This window comes from Belonocnema kinseyi, chromosome 4 (assembly GCF_010883055.1).
Source record: "Belonocnema kinseyi isolate 2016_QV_RU_SX_M_011 chromosome 4, B_treatae_v1, whole genome shotgun sequence".
NCBI lineage: Eukaryota > Metazoa > Arthropoda > Insecta > Hymenoptera > Cynipidae > Belonocnema > Belonocnema kinseyi.
The window spans coordinates 147766728-147774434 of NC_046660.1; the positions used below are offsets into that span (position 1 = coordinate 147766728).

The window sequence follows — 7707 nt, forward strand, 5'->3', positions numbered from 1 at the left end:
CCTGTAAGATGTCATATGAACGTGTGCACAATATTTTGCACCAACATTTGCATATGGAAAAGCTCTGCGCAAGATGGGTGCCGCGTTTGCTAACAGTGGACAGTCGTACCACAATACAGCAGAGTGCGAGCCGCCTTGTCCTGAGGTTCCTCCTTCATCCTTCTCTGAACCCTGACAATCAGGGGAAGCTCTCATTGAGGAAGTTGAGGAGGGGGCGTTGGTACAGCGTGCGAGGCTAGTGTTCCCTGTGGTACCGAAAAACCCCTGGCTGACTTGGCTAGCGCCTCGCTGCGGTTTCTGGGCCGGGCCTCTATGCCCGAGCTGCTCCCAGATTGGGGGCCTGGTGCTGGCTCCTTTTCGCTCTCGCTGCTTGAGCCTTTGCTAGAGCTTGGACACTTCTGTACCGGTTCAATGACGCCCCATGCCTTCAGGTCACTTAAGGCGACCAAACTCTTTTTTCCTACGGTTGCCAGGTACTCCCGGTACCTGCTCTGCTGGTCCTCATTACAAGGCTCCGGCAGATGCACGCTCTCCCTCAGCCGCTAGAACATAACCCAGCCCCTGTTCATCCTAATCACGGACCTATTGTCCTTCATGGACCAGCCCACCAGTTTCTTCCTATATCCCTTCTTAAAGAACATCTGAAATTAAGATTCTTCTTGTTCTAACTTGGCTGAAACTTCATTCTTATTAATACTAGTTTAATAAATAACTACCAAACTTCCTGACATTAAAGCCTAACGTATCCTAAACTATTTTTATTGCCTTATGATTAGGACGAGTAGGTCTGATTCCGAAGTTTTTTGCGGCTCGGGCCCTCGTCTACCTTTGGATCCGCGCGCCGGTCGTTTACGATTAGGTTCCATGATCCAAACCATTTCTTTCATTAGTTCATCATGTACTACCTATTCTCCTTCCCCACCCAAGTCTTGAATTTTGAGAAGTTTCCTGTTTAAGGCCCTAAAATGGTTTCACCAACTTGCTCGAGATATTTTGACCGTAACAGCCTTACCGCCGAGTCCTCTCTCCGCTTCACGAAAGCTCGCAGATTACCTCTGAAGGGTCTTTTCGTGAGGCTAACCTTCACCACTTCTATAAAGCTGCTGCCAAAGTGCTTTTTAAGGCCGCGTCTACTTCCTCTGCATCTGTGGTAGAGTCTAGGTCTAGGACCTCAACCTCTACACGGGGGACGAGCTCGCGCAAGCTATCCCCTTCATCAACCGCTTCTCTCAAAGCTGCCGACAATTCCGCTCTGCCTTTACCCGTAGGTCCTAATTCCACAAGGACCTCTCCGTTTCTAGTTTGCCTAAAGCCGTTGCTTTGTACACCTACGGCGTCAGGACTTACCTTCTGCTTAAGGCCCTTCAGGAACCCTGCGTAGCTTGAACCCTCGTCCGGTTTAATTGGAAGCGCCTCGGGTCTCGCCTCTGCAAAGTCTTCTGCTTTCTTATCTTGTTAGGAGAAGCTTCTTTTTCTACTTCCGCCTTTTTAAGTGTCGAAGTCGCTGCCGCCGAAACGTTTTGGATCTTCGCCTTCTTGCTCATTTGCCTAGAGCAGCTTGAATCAATAGGACTCAGGGTGGGCTCCCTCTCTCTTTTCCCGTGGTGGGGAACAGCAGCTTCCACGGCTTCTTCGTTCTGAGTTTCGCTGTGGTTTGTGTCCTTTTTTGAGCTTCTCTCCTTGCGGGATCTCTCTGTAACCATCTCTATACGTTCCACGTCTGAATCAAGACACTCGAGTCCAGATATGGCAAAATTCAAATCATCATGCGCCTTTTTCGTTATATCCTACGCCTTCTCTAATCCCTCCTTTATCTGGCGAAACATATTGCTATGGAGGTCGAAGAAAACCTTAATTTCTCGCAAGACTCCATTTAACTTGTTAATGTGACCTAATGCCTCATCACATTTCCCACGCGTTACACCAACATCCCAACCATTCTCCGCAATAATTTTCTCCTCAGTCAAATGCGCTTCTTCATCACATAGCTCCTCACTTTCACTTCGATTAAGTTTATCTTTGTTTGGCTCCATTCGATTCCCGCGAGTAGCTAGGGAAGGAAAGGTCCACTCGCGCAGATCCCCGCTAGCAAAGGTAAAGTCTATATACTCTATTTAACTTAGGGTTGAACGGTGCACCCGGATTAGTTACACCTTCCTACAGATCGTTTAGGATCTGTAATTCGCTGATCTCAGATCCTCTTGAATCTTGGTTTAATTGATTGGAGTCGTTATCGACTCTTGAATTTGAATTTAATTGATACGACTTGTCCTCAACCCTTAGGTTTAAGTTGAATCGATGAAAGTTGTTCGCAACTTCTGAAGCCTCTATATTGAAGTGGTACAGCTCATCAGTAACAGTGTCCATCCATGCGACTGGTTGACTGAACTGTGTTGACATTGATCGGTCGAGTCGGTTATTTTACTAAGTGTCATAGCTGAATTTGTTTGGTTTATTTTTGTGATCTTATTGAGTGTAGTTATGTCCAATTGCTTTGTAAAAGCTTGGGTCTGCTTAGGGATAAAGGGAGCAGCATCGACCCGAAGTTTACTCTCCTTCATTGGTTTCCCTGACAATAGGTTGAGTCGGTTACCATAACCATGGCAACTGAAACAGGGTATTTCTTGATCAGGATGAATCCTGGGCTTGCGATTTCTATCTGGAGACCTAACCCTAGAGGATCCTTTCGATTTTTCGAAGTTCTTTGGCTCCTTCGCCTTCTCCTTTCCTCCGCTTACTTTTATTCGGCTTCTCCGAAGTCGATGGATCCTTGCTATCGGCCGAGTTTCTCTTCGCTCGGAACATTACCAAGTCGAGAAAGACTTTTTCTAGTTTATCAATAGCTGAATCAGAGCTAGCGTCTCTTACAGCACTTCCGCCTGAACCTTTTTTGATTGAATTGTAGGCAAACTCAGTGAAGAAAGACTTTTCCCGCTTAGTAGGTTGCCTATCATCGTCCATTGTGCTTATCTTTCTCTCGGCTTCAGCTACTAGAAACGCCAATCTATTATATTTGAAGAATTCATTACGCCTGACTAACCGATTCATGTCGGAAAGTATACTCCCGATTTATTTGCTCTTGCAGACTCACGGGCCTCGAAAACCTTCGATATAGGCCCTTAATGCAGATGACATAATTGGATGTTAATTCATCCTTCCCTTGATATCTCTTAGACACCTGATCGTCCAGCTTCCATTGATAATTAATATTGCTAAACTGGACACGAAAGGCGGCTATAAATTCTGACCAGGTAGGCCACGCCCATCGGTTCATACTGAACCATTTGGCCGGTAAGTCATCCAGTAGAAGTGGCACTGCCGTAAGCATTTCTTCCTTGCTGAGGTAACACACCTCCTTACCATTCTGAACTTTTGCCAGAAAACTCTCGGCGCTAATCTGCTTGTCCCAGGATATTTATTGCCCCAATTCTTGACTATAGAATCCAAGGTTTTATTCCGTTTTGGAAGAGGGGTAAGATTTACTGGGATGCCCCATCCAACGACTTCGCGACCTGCCCCTTCGGATTCCTGTGGGCTCAGGCCATAAGCTTCATAAGGCGGGCTTTGAGCAAATTGTTGAAAGGCTAATGACCCATGAGCCAAACTATACCCTGCGAATTGTTCCGGCCTAGTACGCGATACGCTCGAATCATCTGATGGCACTGTGTTTTGTTGTGGCTCCCTCCTTATACGCGAAACATTCAATTCACCCCGTTCACAGCTATTAAAGCTATTTCCTATTGTATTCACCACTCGTCCGGGTCCTGCAGTTTTTGGTATTGTCCCTAACTTATGTGGGGTGGTTCCTGTGCTAGTTGCGCCCCAGTATTCAGTCCTAAGATTCTTGGTCGGGGTGTTTTCTATTGTGACTTTGACTACACCCAAAGTATCCCTTGATTGGAATAAAATTTCGACGGCAGTCAGTTTTTAAAATTGATTATCTTCCTTATTGTCTTCACTAGACCAACGGATACTCGAGATTCCCGCCACTCTCTGTACAAGTCTCAAAATTCTGTATTTGAGTGTGAGTCCCAAGAACACAACGGTAAAATTAATATTACCCTGCTTATTATTAATTTCAGACCGTTTCAATTTTTATTACACCTGATTGAACAGTGCAGTGAAATCCCAGCGATAACTCATCAAAATCATTCCAAATATTTTTTAATTAATTAAGTTTTCTTTGTTTAATTAATTTAGCTTTAGTTATTAAATTAATTATCACTCCATTGGATCTTATTTCATCAATCAATTTGGATTTAATTAAATTTTCTTATTTAACTAACTTCCAACCATTAACGTTTCCTTTGTTCAAATAATCGAACTTTTAAGCATTCCAATAATTTTTAGTCAATTGAATTTCAATTGTTTATTCCAATTAATTCTTTATAATTTAAATTTTTCATGTTCAATTAATTGACTTTTAGTTATTCAACTATTTTTCAGTCAATTGTATGCATTCGATCTATTTGACTAATCTACAATAATAAATTGGTTTACTTGATTAGTTTATGTTCTTTTAATTAATTTTAAGCCGATTCCTTCCTCAACTCTTCAAGCCCATCGTTCACTAGCGTTCATTAAAATTTTATATTTTTTCTCCGAAACACATCTAACTAGCCTGGGCATTAACTTTATGCCTGTTCAGATTGCACATTAGATTACATCCTTTTATTTTTTCATTCAAGTAGCTTAAGCGAATTAATTCGACTACGATTGCACGACCAGTTTCTGAGTCAGTCTCTCGCTAATGGCGAACGAGTGTGCTCGTGGTCTCTCTTGTAAACCACACTCAAAGTCGCGATAAATTAAACCATCAATGTAAAACATAGTATTATAAAACCAAGTGCAATACAGGAATTAATATTTTCGTAAAGTAATGTGTTCTCAATTTACCTTCTTTTGAATTCCATACCTCTAACCTTCTTAAAAACCTTTCTCCAGCACCTAATAATACATCTCATTTAGAGTTCTATAATTTAAATAAACATAAAATTATAGGCAACGCCATTTGCAATTAAGCCAATTTGCATTCAGTCTTAGCAACAACCACGTCATTAACCTATAAAGAATTGTCAGACATTTGGCGAAAAAGACATGAGGAATATTTGGAAAAAGAAAGAACTGCGATCCAAGAACACAGCAACGATATAAAAGGTAACGAGATGCAAAAGTAATTATGAGTAATCTTCTTCTCGAACTAGGAGAGTTAGTATTACTGCAAAATGATAGCAAAGAAGCAAAATTAGAAAGTGAATAGCTTGGATCTTAAACCATATGCAAACGTGTCCGTTCCTCTAATTATGAAATTCTATACAATAGTTACCATTACACTGTATACGCTAACAGGTTGAAGCCCTTATACAAATAGCTTGAGCGGCTTATTTTATGTTTTTTCTGAATGAATTTTAATTGGACATTGCTATCACTTCTCTCGATAACATCTGTTATGCGACCCTCCCTTTACTTGATGAATCCACTATATTCACCAAAGACCAATGTACAGAGAAAATCTATCACACTACGTGGCGACTCATTTCGTTCGCCGACACACATAACATTGACAATAGATACGACCATATATACCTCTTGTATAAAGCCGTCTTCGAACGATGAAATCAATACTTGGAAAAATTTGAACTAGAAACCGTAAAGTCCTAGATTAAACGGATAAATGTTCTAATATTGTTTCTTAATCCGATTTTTTTCACAATAATGAAAATTTTTTGAAATGAGTTCGGAGGTGCTATAAAATATCATAACGGACGACACCGGACTCGTCTTTGAGAGATAGTAACAAAAAAATGTTATTGTGATTATTTTGAGGTTAGGATGGGTTTTCAGCTCTGTCATTCCGATAATGTAGGTCATTATCATACCGATGCTATCGCTATCATTTACCAAAATTTTTAGACAAAATACTTATTAATCTAGGAAAAATGCCGGGGGAACCTAAAACTGGTGAAATCGATAATTTTATAAGTATCACAAGCCCTTAAGTAAAGACATAACATTATCAATCCATGCAGTAAATGACGGTAAATACGTAATTATACATCCACAAATTCTACCTCCGAGTACACTTATAGAGGGACCTCAACGATTCGAAGAGTAAAACAATGAAAAGCATAGCATTCAGTTAATAGAAGAAAATTATCAATACTTGATTGACATTGCTGAAATAACAAGTGTATTAGAAATCTCATTCATGGAAATGGTCATTCTTCCTTATTTAGGCTACACTTCATTCATCCTTATTTCGGCATTTGCGTGTTATAAATTCGTAGTTTGCGAAATGATTCAAAAATCTCTTCCTAACCTCTGCATTAATTTTTGTTGTACCACTAATAAAATGATCCAATAAGATAATCAATTGCTTGTCTAAATGCTACCGCATCAACTGATGTATCATTCATATAAACGAAATAGCGATATCTACGAATCTGCGTCAGGAAAAATTTAATTAAAGCGACTTTTTATTCAAACCGTCATAAAGAGAATAAATTTTGTACTAAAAATGAACAATTAGTAAACCAAAATAGAAATAGGTAATTATTTATTTAAATTAATAAATTCTCATTTAAAAAGAAAATAAAATTTTAAGAAAACAGTTTGATTTAAAACCAAAGAAAAAATATTTTTTATCAAAGTACATTAACTATAGTACAACAGAAAATCATTTTTGAACACATGCCTCGATAGTATGCCTTTCGATGCCTGTATTCGGTTTCCAAAGGGAGCCTTTTCTTCGAAAAAACTCATTTAATCGCCACGCATACACACTCCAAGAAATAGAAATAATATCTATCGATGAGCATGTTTACTTCGTTTAGGAAAAATGATTTTATACCGCTAGGCATAAACCGCTAGGCACATCCGACACTTCTAAATGAGAATGGTAATTTCTTTATTATTATAGCGACTTAAGGCATGAAGTAAAGAAAATATGGAGGAACGTGAGTCATGCATCTATTCATCCTATTGTGCTTTCGGCTACATACAATATGAACACAAGATACACTGAACATTTTTACATTTAGCAGTCAGTTGGAAATTGTTCAGTAGGTCGTTGGTCGCTTTCCGATGATCGTCGGCGCACCCTTGCTGCCATCGCTGGCAGCACCAGAATTCGGGCCGCTAGGGCTACTGTTTGGCCATAACATCGGTAAAAATTGGTAAGCGGCAGAACATCAGCTGCGCCTGCGAAGGATGTTTCGGTTGGAAGCTCCCAGCTGACCACTTTCACAGGAATGCCACGGCAGCGCATCAATTTTCAACACCATCATGATGAGAACTTAATGAACTGCCAATTTAAATTCGAGATGGAGGAAACTACAACTTCTCCTAACGGGATGTAATTTCGCCAAAATTTTGTAGAAGAAATATTAAGGGAATAAGATCTGATTTTGAAAATGCACTTCACCAGTAGCTCCAGGGTGGGTAGACTAGAATAAAGATCAAGGAGACCCCGAAAATTAATTGAGAAGTGATAAGATGTTACTTTCGGGCAGCGGCACAGAGAAGACCATCAGGGGCGCAAAACATAACCTCTTCATGGCTCTTATGACAATGTAAATTTTACATACTTATAACTTCAAATTTAATTTTATCAAATTGGATCTGAGGACACACTTATTGGGACATTATGGGACTGCCTCACAACCGACCCACTGTCTGGCTTGCTTCCTTCAAAAACGCTTTTATTTC

The 7707-nt window shown here is 40.2% G+C and overlaps 1 protein-coding gene across 6 annotated transcripts in view; it reads right to left on the reverse strand.

Annotated features, from left to right (window-relative positions):
* LOC117172093 (DE-cadherin-like) overlaps nt 1-7707 on the reverse strand; it is a 470947-nt gene that overhangs the window by 361914 nt on the left and 101326 nt on the right. The gene's annotated exons all lie outside the window — the stretch shown is intronic.